At 44.0% G+C, this 14,920-nt stretch overlaps 1 long non-coding RNA gene across 2 annotated transcripts in view; it reads right to left on the bottom strand.

The window, feature by feature from the left end:
- The window catches only part of LOC137379191 (uncharacterized), a 145,151-nt gene that overhangs the window by 11,959 nt on the left and 118,272 nt on the right, over positions 1-14,920 (bottom strand). For both annotated transcript variants that reach the window (XR_010976757.1, XR_010976758.1), the window contains exon 2: positions 12,825-13,096. This is a non-coding gene — a long non-coding RNA (uncharacterized lncRNA). The remainder of the gene's footprint in view (positions 1-12,824; positions 13,097-14,920) is intronic.

The following is a 14,920-nucleotide window of genomic DNA, read 5'->3' as shown; positions in this document are numbered from 1 at the left end:
TGTGTAGTTGCTCTTTTCATGGCCACATATGACAGTAACATCTCCTTCCAGTATTTACCCTCTGCCTGTGCAATCCTCATCCGTTTCTCTAAGGATTGGTTTTGTCTTTCCACTTCTCCATTTGCCTGAAGCCATTAGGTGTTACTCTATGATGGTGAATACCTGTGACTTGCATGTAATCTGCAAAGGTCTGTGAAATGAATTGTGGCCCATTGCCTGAATACAGAGTGACTGGTAGATCATGCCTTGCAAATGTTTCAGTCAATGCAAATGCTGTTTTCTCTGCTGTTGTAAACTTCATTACCATGTACTCAAAACAATAGCTGTAATAGTCAATCACCACTAGTATGAACTCTCCTGATGGAAGGGGGCCTAAGAAGTCGACTGCTACATCCTCCATGGTCCAGCCGGTAACAGTGTACTACGTATTGGTTCTGGTAGATTGGGTCTACTGACAAGTTGACATCCATGACATCTTTTGACAAACTATTCCATATGCTTCTCCATCTCTGGCCACCATACTTTGGTTTGCAAGTTTTGCTTAATACCAACCATTCCCAAGTGACCCTCATGAGCTAGCATCACTAGTCTAGGCCTAAGCTTTTGTGGCACTACAGGTCTGCTACCTCTGAAAACACACTTCCCAACTGTGCATAGCTCATCTTGTTTAACAATGTATGTTTGGAATGGGCAATTCTCCCAATTTCCAGCTTGGATTCTGATGACATTCAATTTTGGATCTTTGTCTGACTCTCTTTCAATCTCTCTAGTTGTGATTGGTCTGGGTGTAGCATGAACTGCCACAAACCACATGAATGATTCAGCTTCATTCGCTAGTGAAGATCTGTGTGTCTGATACTCCCTCAGTAGTTGTGACAGTGAGTCAGCAATGTTCATCCTTCCAGCAATGTGAACCACCTTGTACTTGTGTTGCTGGAGTCTTAAAACCCATCTTTTGATTCTGGCGCATGGTTTGGATCTGGGAGAATAAATCATCTGTAATGGCTTGTGATCTGTCATTACTTCAAACATGATGCTGAAGAAGTATGCACAGAATCTTTCACATGCCTACACCAACCCTGGGCCTCTTTCTCCATCTGAGAATATCTCCGCTCCACATCTGTCAGAGATCTGCTCGCATAAGCAATGATTCTCGGGCCCTCAGCAGGCCAGCACTGCTCCTAATCCTATTGGAATAGCATCTGCAATGACTTTCATTGGTGCATTTGGATCATAGTACCCCAGCATTCGAGCACTTGTCAAACCGTCTTTCAAAGTTTTGAATGCTGCTTTCTATTCTTCATCAAATCTGAACCATTCATTCTTTCTGGTTAACGTCCTCAAAGAGTCAGCCAGGGTAGCGAAGTTTGGGATATACTTCGCACAATAGTTCACAAGTCCCAGAAAACTTCTCACTTCACTGATATTTTGTGATTCACGTGCCTCTGCTATTGCTACTATCTTGTCTTTGGCAGGGTTGATTCCACTGCTTGTGAGTTGATGCCTCAATAACTTTAGCTCTGTCACGCCCAGCAAGCACATGTCTGTATTTACCATAAGTTTGCTGACTGCAGTCTAGCCAATATTAATCTCAGCCTCTCGATTTTTCCTCTCTATTTGCTCCATGAATAATGTTGTCATCTGAAATAGTGGCTGTTCCTGGAATCCCTTATGAATTTTGTCACAGTAAATCTCTGGTACCGAATTGTTGCCAAATAGCAATCTCTTGTATCGGTAAAGTCCACAATGAGTGATAAGAGTTGTCACCTTCCTTGAATCAGGATGAAGCTCCAGCAGGTGGTATCCCCATTTTAATTCTAATTTAGAGAATACCTTGCTTGTTGACATAACATGTAAAAAAAAAATTCTAGAACATTCAAACATTGAATAAACCGAATACTTATAAAGCTCAAGTTAATACTACAATCTTGAACAGATTGGAAATGTTGGTTCCCTTTCCATAACTCTTGAAAGATTTTATCCAGGTGGGAATTGGGTGAAGTTACCTGCCGCATATCAACACGGTGTCTGATGTCACCATTTGGTTTAGGCATCAGCACACCAGGGCTGACCCACGGTGTTGGCCCTTCAACTGGCTCCACGATGTCTTGATCAACCAGTTCTTTGATCTTTGCCTCAACTTTCCTTCTCAGAACAAAAGGTGTTCTGTGTACAGGCTGAGCTACAGGCTTCATATTCTTGTCAATTATTAATCTCACTTCGTTGTGCAACTTCCCACTCCTTGAAACACTGATCCAAACTCCTCTCGAAGCTTTGCATAGGATTTCGCAGAATTCACTTTCAATCCAATGTGTGGCAGCCCCAAGGCTGGGGCAGTTTCTCTAATCAGAAGAGGCTCACCATCCTCCTCAATCACTATGAATTCTGTCTCCGCACTCCGATTTTCAGCGCTCTCACTCGCAGTGACGCATCCAACAGTTTGAAGTGGGGTTTTAGATGTGTAAGAATAAAGCTTTTTGACACATTTTCAAGATGTGCACTTAATTCTCTTTGTCTTCAGTTCCTCCCACAATGCTCTGCTGATGACATTACTGTCACTGCCTGAATCTACAATAATGTTCACTTCAACACCCCCAACAACCATTGGAGCTTTCTCATGATTGCTTCCATTGACAGAAAACATGTATCCATGATTGCTATTCGTGTCCTCACTGCATCTGCAGCTCATCTCACAGTTGTACTACTTCCATCTTTCTTTCCTTTATATGATTTGCCAGGCATCCTACTCTGTTTAGCTTTGCTTCTGAACTTCTTGGCAAAATGGTCTCTGCCCCCAACATTTTTTGCATATCTTTCCCTTGGCAGCAATCATCTCCTCCATAGTGCTCCAAGTTGCTTCATCTGAAAGACTTTCTCTCAGACATTTGCTGTTTACATTTACGTGTACCTGGATTCAGTTGTGTCACTCAATTAACCTCAGATTTTGTTGTGCCAAAGGCGGAAATGGGACCAGGTTTCACACTGTGAACTTGTCCATCCACTGCTTCCAATGTAGCCGCTATTTTCAAAGGGACCTCCAATGTTAAGTCATCTCCTCTTTACAGCAGCCTACGCCTCAACTTATCCAACATGTTGGACCACCTGATCCGTTGTCTGGTTATTCAAATCCATCACAATATAATTGCATCCATCTGACACCTGCCTCAAATGAGTCACAAATTGGGCAACTGTTTCCCCCTCTTTCTGTCTCATTTGACAGAAAACATGCCTTTGGAATGTGGTATTTGGCTTCAGCACACAATGGTCGTTCAAAGCTTTCACTGCACGTTCATATCCTCCTTTTCTCCCATGTCAAGCAACGTTTTGAAAGTCTCCCTCACCGACGCACCCACATTGAACAACAATAAGGCCCATCACTGTGCTTTCTGCACCTCCGTCGCACCGTCCAAAAGCAAACCATAACTGTCAGCATTCACTTCAAACTCCTCAGCCATGCTTTCCATTTCACACTGACGGAACTGGCATCACCCATTGGATCAAATGGCTCAATTCCCCAGACCGCAGACATATCAGCTCCAGCAAATGCCATGACACATATCTCTGACTTTACCTCTGTACTGTTTCTTTTTATATCCTAGTTGCCAACGTTACATCTCAGGCTCAAAGAATCATACTTGAAGTCACAGATTTAACTTTAACAAAGATTTAACAAGTTTTTAATAAAGACTTCTATTCACTGCTGCTGCATGTGTCTACCTCACCTTACAACAACTCCCAGGTCAGGTGTTTTCCCCAAAACACATAGTTATTGTCTGTTTCTCTTCCAAGTACCATATAGTCTCTACGACTTAAGCCCACACATATAATCATGACATTTGAGTGAAGACGTTTCTCCACATCTCAGCCCTGAATGATCAACTCCTTATCCTGAGGCTGTGCCCCTGTGTTCTAGATTCCCCAGCCGGGGAAACAACCTCTCTGTCTACCCTATCAAACCCCTTCAGAGTCTTGCATGTTTCAATGAGATTACCTCTCATTCTTCTAAATTCCAGAGACTATAGGCCCAATTTACTCAGCCTGTCATCATAGGACAACACTGTCATCTGAGGAACCAATCTAGTGAACCTTTGCTGTACTGCAAGAATACTCTTCCTTAAATGTGGAGACCAAAATTGCACACAATACTCCAAGTGTGGTCTCATGAAAGCCCTGTACAATTGTAGCAAGACTTCCTTATTTTTGTAGTTCAATTCCCTTGCAATAAAGGCCAACATGCCATTTGCCTAGCTATTTGCTTGCAGTACCTGCATGCGAACTTTTTATGTTTCTTGAACGAGTAGGAACATAGGAACATCAGAACATAGGAGCAGGAGTAGGCCATTCAGCCCATTGAGCCTGCCCCACCATTCAGTACGATCATGGCTGATCATCCACTTCAATGCCTTTTTCCCACACTATCCTCATATCCCATATGTCATTAGTATTTAGAAATCTGTCAATCTCTGCTTTAAACATACTCAATGACTGAGCTTCCACAGCTCCCTGGGGTAGAGAATTCCAAAGATTCACAACCCTCTGAGTAAAGAAATTTCTCTTCATCTCTGTCCTAAGTGGCTTCCCTCTTATTTTGAAATTGCATCCCCTGGTTCTAGACTCCCCAACTAAGGGAAACATCTCAGCTGTGTCTATCCTGTCTATCCCTTTAAGTATTTTGTAGATTTCAATTAGATCACCACTTATTCTTCGAAACTCTAGAGAATACAGGCCCAGTTTCTCCAAACTCTCTTTGTAGGACAGTCTCGCCATCCCGGGAACAAGTCTGGTGAACCTTCGTTGCGCTCCCTCTATGGCAATAATATCCTTCCTAAGGTAAGGGGACCAAAGCTGCACACAGTACTCCAGGTGCGGTCTAGCCAAGGTTCTATACAATTGAAGCAAGACTACACTACTCCTGTACCCAAATCCTCTTGCAATAATGGCTAACATACCATTCGCCTTCTTAATTGCTTGTTGCACCTGCATGTTAGCTTTTAGTGACTTATTGACAAGGATGCCCAGGTTCCTTTGTACATCTGCACTTTCTAATCTCTTGCCATTTAAGAAATACTCTGCACATCTATTCCTCCTACCAAAGTGGATAATTTCAAATTTTTCCACATTATATTCCAGCTGCCATGTTCTTGCCCACTCACTAAGTCTGTCCAAATCCCCTTGAAGCTGCTTTGCATCTTCCTCACAACACACATTCCCACCTAGTTTTGTGTCATCTGCAAACTTGGAAATATTACATTTGCTCCTCATATCCAAATCATTGATATATATTGTGAACAGCTGGGGCCCAAGCGCTGATCCCTGCAGTACCTCACTAGTCACAGCCTGCCAATGTGAGAATGACCCGTTTATTCCTACTCTCTGCTTTCTTCCTGTTAACCAATCTTTAATCCATACCAGTATATTACCACCTATCTCATGTGCTTTAATTGTGTTCAGTCACCTTCTGTGGGGGTTGTGAGTGCACCCAAATCTCTTCAAATATCTAATTTAGAAGTTTCATGCCTTTTAATAAATATTAGTCTTTGCTATTCTTACTACCAAAGTGTATAACCTCACACTTCCCCACATTATACTCCATCTGCCCCCTTGTTGCCCAGTTACTTAACCTGTCTATATCTCTTTGCAGCCTCTTTGTGTCCTCCTCACAGCTTACATTCCCACCTAGCTTTGTATCATCAGCAAACCTAAATGCATTACTTTCAGTCTCTTCATCTAAGTTATTAATATAGATTGTAAATATCTAAGACCCCATCATTCATCCTTGTGGCATGCCACTAGTTACAGCCTGCCAATTTGAAAATGCCCGTTGATCCTTGCCCTCCACTTCCTGTCCATTAACCAATCATCTATGCTCATATATTACCCCTCAATTCTATGCGCCCTTATCTTGCATGTTAGCATTTTGTGTGACATGTTATGATCCTTGTGGCGACCACCATCAAACCAGAAGAATCAAATTCACCGACTGACCCCAATTTAGGAAACCTCGATGGGCTGAAGGGCCTCTTCTGCGCTGTATTATTCAAACCAAATGGACAAGATTTTACTTTTATAAATTTTGCTTTAATGCTCAAACCAAAACCAACATAAATTAAACACGAAGAAACAGACAAGTCACAGTAATGAGAAAGGGATAATTAATAATCTTGCTGTAAAGGAGCCATAAGGAAATAGTGACCACAGTACGATAGAATTTTACATTAATTTAAAAAGGGATATAGTTCATTCCGCAACTAGAGTCTTAAATCTGATCAAAGGAAACTATGAAGGTATGAGGGGCAAGTTGGCTTTGGTGGATTGGGAAAATACATTAAAAGATTTGTAGGTAGACAGGAAATGGCTAGTATTTAAAATGCAATTGCTAGTATTTAAAGAAATATTACATGGTTTACAACAAATATACATTCCTCTAAGACACAAAAACCCAGCAGGAAAGGTGAATCAACCATGGCTAACAAAAGAAGATTGCATTAGGTCAAATGAAGTGGCTTATAAGGTCACCAGAAAAAGTGGTAAGCTCTAGGATTGGGGCAATTTAGAGTCCAACAAAGGAGGACCAAGAAACTGATAAAGAAAGGGAAAAGAGATTATAAATGCAAGCTAGCTAGAAACATAAAGGCGGACTATAAAAGCTTCTTTAGGTAAATGAAAAGGAAACAATTATCAAGGACAAATGTGGGTCCATTGCAGGTGGAGACAGGAGAATTTGTGGTGGAGAATGAGGAAGTGGCGGAGAGACTAAACAATTACTTTGTGTCTGTCTTCACAGAGGAAGACACAGAAAATCTCCCAGAAATACTAGGAAACCAAGGGACTTGTAAAAATGAGGAACTGAAAGAAATTAGTAGCAATATAGAGGTAGTACTCGAAAAATTAACTGGTTTGAAAGTTGATAAATCCCCTGGACCAGATGAAATACATCCATTGAAAGGGGTAGCTATAGAGACACTGGATGCATTGGTGGTTATCTTTCAAAATTCTAAAGATTCTGGAAGAGTTCCTGCAGACCGGAAAGTAGTATTTAAGAAAGGAATGAAAGGGAAAACAAAGAACTACAGACCTGATAGTTTGGCATCAGGAGAAGGGAAAAAGTTAGAATCTATTATAAAGGATGAGATAACTGGACACTTGGAAAATAGTGATATGATTGGGCAGAGTCAACATGGATTTGTGAAAGGGATTTCATGTTTTTTGAGGATGTGACTTGTAGCATAGAAAAAGGAGAGCCAGTGGATGTGATGTATTTAGATTTTCAGAAGGCTTTTGATAAGGTCCCACACAATAGGTTAGTAAACAAAATTAGAGCACATGGGATTGGGGTTAACATACTGCAATGGATTGAGAATTGGTTAACACAGAAAGCAGAGAGTAGGAATAAATGGGTCATTCTCAGGATAGCAGGCTGCCACTCGTGGGGTAGTGCAAAGATCAGTGCCTGTGCCACAGCTTTTCACAATCTATAGAAATGATTTGTATATGGGGACTAATTGTAATATTTCCAAATTTGCTGATGACACTAAATGTAAGTTGTGAGGAGGATGCAAGGAGGCTTCAAGGGGATTTGGACAGGCTAAGTGAATGGGCAGGAACAGGGCAGATGGACTGCCATGCGAATAAGTGTGAAGTGATCCACTTTGGTAGAAAATACAGAGTATTTCTTAAATGGTGAGAGGTTGGGAAGTGTTGATGTCCAAAGAGACCAGGGTGTCTTTGTTCATGAGTTACTAAAAGGTTGTACGCAGGTGCAGCAAGCAATTAGGAAGGCAAATGCTATGTCAGCCTTCATTGCAAGGGGATTTGAGTACAGGAGTAATGATGTATTGCTTCAGTTGTATAAAGCCTTGGTGAGACTGCACCTGGAGTATTGTGCACAGTTTTGGTCTCCTTATCTAAGGAAGGATATACTTGCCATAGAGGGAGTGCAACAGAGGTTCACCAGACTAATCCCTGGGATGGCAGGATTGTCTGGTGAGAGATTGCAGAAACTGGGCCAGTATTCTCAAGTAGAATTAAAGCAAAATACTGCAGATGCTGGAAATTGAAATAAAAACAAAAAATGCTGGAAATACAAAGCAGGTCTGGCAACATCTGTGGAGAGAGAAGCAGAGTTAACGTTTCAGGTCAGTGACCTTTCATCAGAACTGGCAAAGGTTAGAAATGTAATAGGCTTTAAGCAAATAAAGTGGGGGTGGGGCAAAAGATAACGAAAGGGAAGGTGTTGATAGGACAGAGGGTCACGGAGAATAACTGACCAGAAGGTCATGGAGCAAAGGCAAAGGGTGTGTTAATGGTGTGGTGAAAGACAAAGTGTTCGTGCAGAGAGGGTGTTAAAAGACAGAGTAATGAACAGTCCTGGCCAAAAGCACAAACATGAAAAAAAACAGTGGACAGGCACATGGTAAAAAAATGAATGATGGAAGAAACTAAAATAAAATAAAAATAATAACAAAAAAGTAAAAAGAAAACTAAAATTAAAAGTGGGGACCAGAAATTATTGAACGCAATGTTCAGTCCGGTAGGCTGTAGCATGCCTAATCGGTAAATGAGATGCTGTTCTTCGAGCTTGCGTTGATGTTCACTGGAAAACCGCAGCAAGCCCAGGACAGAGATGTTGGCATGAGAGCAGGGGGGGGCTGTTAAAATGGCAAGCAACAGGGAGCTTGGGGTCATGTTTTCGGACTGAGCAAAGGTGTTCCACAAAGCAGTCACTCAATCTGCGTTTGGTCTCCATGGTGTAGAGGAGACCACATTGTGAGCAGTGAGTACAGTATATTAAATTGAAAGAAGTACAAGTAAATCGTTGCTTCACCTAAAAGGAGTATTTGGGGCCTTGGATAGTGAGGAGAGAGGAGGTAAAAGGGCAGCTATTACACCTTATGCGATTGCATGGGAAGGTGCCAGGTGGAGGGGACGAAGTGTTGGGGGTAATGGAGGAGTGGACCAGGGTGTCACAGAGGAAATGATCCCTTCGGAATGCTTACAGGGGAGGGGAGGGGAAGATGCGTATGGTAGTGGCATCATGCTGGAGATGGCGGAAATGGTGGAGGATGATCCTTTGGATGTGGAGGCTGGCAGGGTGGAAAGTGAGGACAAGGGGAACCCTGTCGCGGTCCTGGGAGGGAGGAGAAGGGGTGAGGGTAGAGGTACAGGAAATGGGCCAGACACGGTTGAGGGCCCTGTCAACTACAGTAGGGGGGAAATCCTGGGTGGAGGAAAAAGAAAGACATATCAGAAGCACTGTTGTGGAAGGTTGCATCATCAGAGCAGATGCATCGGAGACGGAGAAACTGGGATAATGGAATGGAGTTCTTACAGGAGGTAGGGTATGAAGAAGTGTAATCGAGGTAGCTGTGGGAGTCAGTGGGCTTATAATGAATATTAGTAGACAGCCTATCCCCAGAGATGGGGACAGAGAAGTCGAGGAAGGGAAGGGAAGTGTCGGAGATGGGCCATGTAAAGGTGAGAGAAGGGTGGAAATTGGAAACAAAGTTGATAAAGTTTTCCATTTCGGGGTGGGAGCAGGAAATGGCACCGATACAGTCATCAATGTAGCAGAAAAAGAGTTGGGGGAAGGGGCCTGAGTAGGACTGGAACAAGGAACATGTTCGACATATCCCACAAAAAGACAGTCAGAACTCGAACCCAGGTGGGCACCCACAGCAACACCTTTTACTTGAAGGAAGTGAGTGGAGTTGAAGGAGAAGTTGTTCAATGCACGAACATGTTCAGCCAGACGGAGGAGGGTAGTGGTGTATGGGGACTAGATGGGCCTCTGTTCAAGGAAGAAGCGGAAAGGCTTCAAACCATCCTGGTGGAGGGTAGAGGTGTAAAGAGTTTGGATGTCCATAGTGAAGAGGAGGCGGCTGGGGCCAAGAAACTGGAAATTGTCAAAATGACGTAGGTCGCCAGAAGTGTCACAGATATAGTTGGGAAGAGACTGGCCCAGGGGAGAAAAGATAGAGTCAAGATAGGGAGAAATAAGTTCAGTGGGGCAGGAACAGGCTGAAACGATAGGTCTGCCAGGACAGTCCTGTTTGTGGATTTTGGGAAGGAGGTAGAAGCGAGCTGTCCGGGGTTGCGGGTCTATGAGGTTGGAAGCTGTAGAGCGAAGATCTCCAGAGGAGATGAGGTCAGTGACAGTCCTGTGGATGTTCAGTGGTGGAGTCATGGTCCAGGGGGAGGTAGGAAGATGTGGCTGAGGGTTGGTGCTCAGTCTCTGCAAAGTAGAGGTTGATATGCCAGACAACAACAGCACCACCCTTGTCTGCAGGTTTGATGACAATGTCGGGATTAGACCTGAGAGAACGGAGTGCAGCAAGTTCAGAGGGGGACAGGTTAGAGTGAGTGAAGGGAGCAGAGAAATTGAGATGGCCGATGTCTCACTGACAGTTTTCAATGAAAAGATCAAGAGTGTGTAATCGGCCAGAGGGAGGGGTCCAGGTGGATGGAGAATGCTGGAGGCGGGTCTGCTGGTCGGGGGGACGACTTCTGGTTAAAGGAGTGAGCCTGGAGGCGAAGGCAACGGAAGAAGAGCTTAACATGATAACGAGCACGAAATTCATTGAGGTGGGGGCATAAGGGGATAAAACTGAGTCCTTTGCTGAGTACAGAATGTTCAGCGTCAGAGAGGCAAAGGTCAGAGTGCATAGTGAATACATGGCAAGGGGTCAGATCAGAAGGGATGGGGTCAGAGGGAAGTGAAGGGGAAGAAGGATCTGGAGGGGCATTAGTCCCCATCAGCTGCTGGACCTTGCATCCGTTAACACCTGAAAGGAAGAAATGAAGTTTTTTGTCAATGCATCGGATAAGATGAAGGATGAAATGAAACTGCGGAGTAGAACAGCTTTGAGATAAGGTGAGGCGGTGCTTCTGGAGAGAGAGGTCCAGTGGGTACATGTGGCAGTGCATGGCACTGAGTGTGGATCTCAGGATTCTGCGAGAACAGCAGTCCAAGGAACGTTGTATTTCTCGGAGATACCTGTAATCCTGGGTGGATTCAAAACATGAAGGATGAAATTTCAGTTGGAATCCAGGTGGAATAAGTCGGAGCCAGAGATAGTCGCTGAGGAAGGAGATGTGGCTGTGAAAACGAGTTTTGGCAGACACTTCGTCAAACACCAGGAGGGAAATAAAAAGCGATGAAGGTGTACAGGGTAAAAGAGACAAACGAAAATCCTGTTCGAGAGAAGAGCAGAACTTCTTCAAGGTAGGCATTCCTGGCAGAAAAGTGGCAGTGAATTAAACATTAAAATAAAAGCAAAATACTGCAGATGCTGGAAATCTGAAATAAAAACAAAAACTGCTGGAAATACTCAGCAGGTCTGGCAGCATCTGTGCAAAGAGAAGCAGAGTTAACATTTCAGGTCAGTGACCCTGGCAAAGATTAGAAATGTAATAGGTTTTAAGCAAATAAAACGGGGTTGGGGCAAAAGATAACAAAAGGGAAGGTGTTGATCGGACAGAGGGTCACAGAGAATAACTGACCAGAAGGTCATGGAGCAAAAGCAAAGCGTGTGTTAATGGTGTGCTGAAAGACAAAGCGTTAGTGTAGAGAGGATGTTAAATGACAGAATAATGAACAACCCTGGCCAAAAGCACAAACATGAAAAGAACAGTGGGCAGGCACATGATTAAAAAATGAATGATGGAACAAACTAAAATAAAATAAAAATAACAACAAAAAAGAAAAAAAAAAAGGGAGGCCCGTCATGCGCTGAAACTATTGAACTCAATGTTCAGTCCGATAGGCTGTAGTGTGCTTAATCGGTAAATGAGATGCTGTTCCTCGAGCTTGCGTTGATGTTCACTGGAATATTGCAGCAAGCCCAGGACAGAGATGTCGGCATGAGAGCGGGGGGTGTCCTGAAATGGCCGGTAACAGGAAGCTTGGGATCATGTTTTCGGACTTAGCAAAGGTGTTCCGCAAAGCACTCACCCAATCTGCGTTTGGTCTCCCCAATGTAGAGGAGACCACATTGTGAGCAGCGAATACAGCATATTAAATTGAAAGAAGTACAAGTAAATCGCTGCTTCACCTGAAAGGAGTGTTTAGGGCCTTGGATAGTGATGAGAGAGGAGGTAAAAGGGCAGGTATTACACTTCCTGCGATTGCATAGGAAGATGCCGTGGGTAGTGGAGGCAGCTCTCCATCGGGCACTGGTTGCCTGGTCATGAGGGCCCCCCCAAGACATTCGAGTGCTGCCTGCTATTGTCAGGCGGCTTCTCTCGGTCCTCAGCCGCCCAACCATCCATGGGTAAAATCCCCGTGGAGGCGGGCAAAGGCCCTTAAGTGGCCGTTAAATGGCTAGTTGAGGGCCTTGGTTGACCTGGGGCGGATGGGCCGTTTTTCGCTGCGGCCACCCTGCATAAAGTGGCTGTGGAGGCAGGAGCAGGTCAGGAAGGGCCCCCAGAGCCTCCCACTCCATTTTACGCCATCCCCCTGCCACCATCCCTCTCTTTGGGGTGGCTTAAAATTCCGGCCACAGTTTCAGAATAACGGCAGGCCATTTAAGGCTGAGATGAGGAGGAATTTCTTTACTCAGAGGGTGAATCTGTGGAATTCTCTACCCCAGAGGCATGTGGAAGCTCAATCATTGAACATGTTAAAGACAGAAATCAATACTGATGATGTCAAGGGTTATGGGGATTGTGAGGAAAAATGGCATAGAGGTAGATGATCAGCTATGATCTGTTTGAATGGCAGAGCAGGCTCGATGGACCGAATGGCCTACTCCTGCTCCTATTTCCTATGATCCTACGATATCACAAATTCCACTTTAAATATCAAATACAACAGAGTTGGGACTCACGGTTTCACTGGGCAGCCCACCCAGCATATATGGCACCAAACTGCAGTCACACAGTTCTTCACAACTCTAACGTTCCGCTGATAGATTTTCAGCTTCTTTCTATAAGGATTTAGGCACTGTTCTTCCTCTGACAGAACTTTCCTCTCAATCCGAACTCCACAGATGCAACTCTACAAGGCGCACTTCTCCAGAACCTCCTCAGCTCTGCTCACGACTGTCTTGATGCCATGGATTTACCAATCTTCCCTTTATCCAAGTCCTTCAGTGACAACCTGTGTGGCCAAGTCTGGTTAGTCAGCTACTTTAAGTAGAACATAGAACATAGAACAGTACAGCACAGTACAGGCCCTTCGGCCCACGATGTTGTGCCGAACCTTTAACCTACTCTAAGATCAAACTAACTACCTACCCTTCATTCTACTATCATCCATGTACCTATCCAAGAGTCGCTTAAATGCACCTAACATATCTGCTTCTACTACCACCGCTGGCAGCGCATTGCACGCACCCACCACTCTCTGTGTAAAGAACCTACCTTTGACATCTCCCCGAAACCTTCCTCCAATCACCTTAAAATTATGCCCCCTGGTGATAGCCCTTTCCACCCTGGGAAAAAGTCTCTGAATATCCACTCTATCTATACCTCTCATCATCTTGTACACCTCGATCAAGTCACCACTCATCCTTCTTCGCTCCAATGAGAAAAGCCCTAGCTCCCTCAATTTTTCTTCGTAGGATATGCCCTCCAGTCCAGGCAGCATCCTGGTAAATCTCCTCTGCACCCTCTCTAAAGCTTCCACATCCTTCCTATAATGAGGCGACCAGAACTGAACACAATATTCCAAGTGTGACAGAAACAACTTCATTATTCAGTCTACACTTTCTTCTGCTTGCCGGTGCTCCACTCCTGCTTGATCTACTTTGTCTGCCTTGTCTGCCTGATCTGGAGAGGACTCTGTCTCCTTTTATCTGGTTCTATCCAGTGTCAGTTTCCCCGGAAACCTGAAATTGTTTCTCCAGCTTCTGTTTCAGTTTTGGTTTCCGTTTCTGTTTCAGTTTTTATGTTCCATTTCTGTTTCAATTCTAGTTTCCTCTCAGTTAAGGTGTAAAAAATACAAGCTGTTTGCAATCACAGATTCCATCACAGACATCTTATTGAGTGCCTTTTGGAAATCCAAGTATGCTACATCGAGTGGTTCCCCTTTATCTAATCTACTAGTTGCATCCTCAAAAAACTCTAATAAGTTTATCAAACATGATTTCCCTTTCATAAAATCATATTGGCTTTGTTTGATCATACTATGATTTTCTAAGTGCATTGATAAGACTTCCATAATAATATATCCCAGCATTTTCCAGATGACTGATGTCAGGCTAACTGGCCTCTAGTTCCCTGTTTTCTCTACCTTCAAATCTGCTGGGACTTTTCTAGTATCTAGAAAGTTTTGGAAAATCATAATTCACTTTCTCTGCAGCTACCTCTATTGGAACCTGAGGATATAGACCTGGGAATTTGTTGGCTTTTAGACCCTTAAGCTTCTCCAATACTTTTTCTCTGCTGATATTAATTACCTTAAATTCCCATGAGGTTGGCCACTCTATTCATGGATGTGGACATCAGTGCAAGTGCCTGAGACAATCCCCACCAACCTCTCTCTAAGAGTGTGCACTGCCTCTGCAAATGCTGTCAGCAGTACACGCATTTCCCAATGCTGCTTCACAAGTTTGCTTTTCGTGGATGACCCCCGAGACTCAACATCTACATCCAGCTCAGGAGAGCTTGGAATTCCCTGTGTGCTCCAATAGGGACTCTCCATTGATGTCCCTGTCTCCAGGACCTACTCCTGCTCACATGTGATGGTGTTCCTCACCATATACTGCCCTATCTATCTCAAATGTTGGGTCCACCGAGGTTTGTGTATTTGCGCTAGCTGAGGGTGTGCAGGAGTCAAGTGATGGAGCATATTCAGAGTGCTCACCCTCCTTTGAGGACTCCTTGGACTGGTGCCTTGCCATCTCCATCATCACCTGTGAAGGACTTCTGGGCAATGAAAGACATGGGTTGGTGCTGACAGTCAAAAAGGGTATTAACTCAC

The sequence above is a fragment of the Heterodontus francisci genome, chromosome 17, assembly GCF_036365525.1.
Source record: "Heterodontus francisci isolate sHetFra1 chromosome 17, sHetFra1.hap1, whole genome shotgun sequence".
Lineage (NCBI taxonomy): Eukaryota > Metazoa > Chordata > Chondrichthyes > Heterodontiformes > Heterodontidae > Heterodontus > Heterodontus francisci.
The sequence above is the reverse complement of the archived record's forward strand: the minus strand, read 5'-3'. Positions and strand labels throughout refer to the sequence as shown.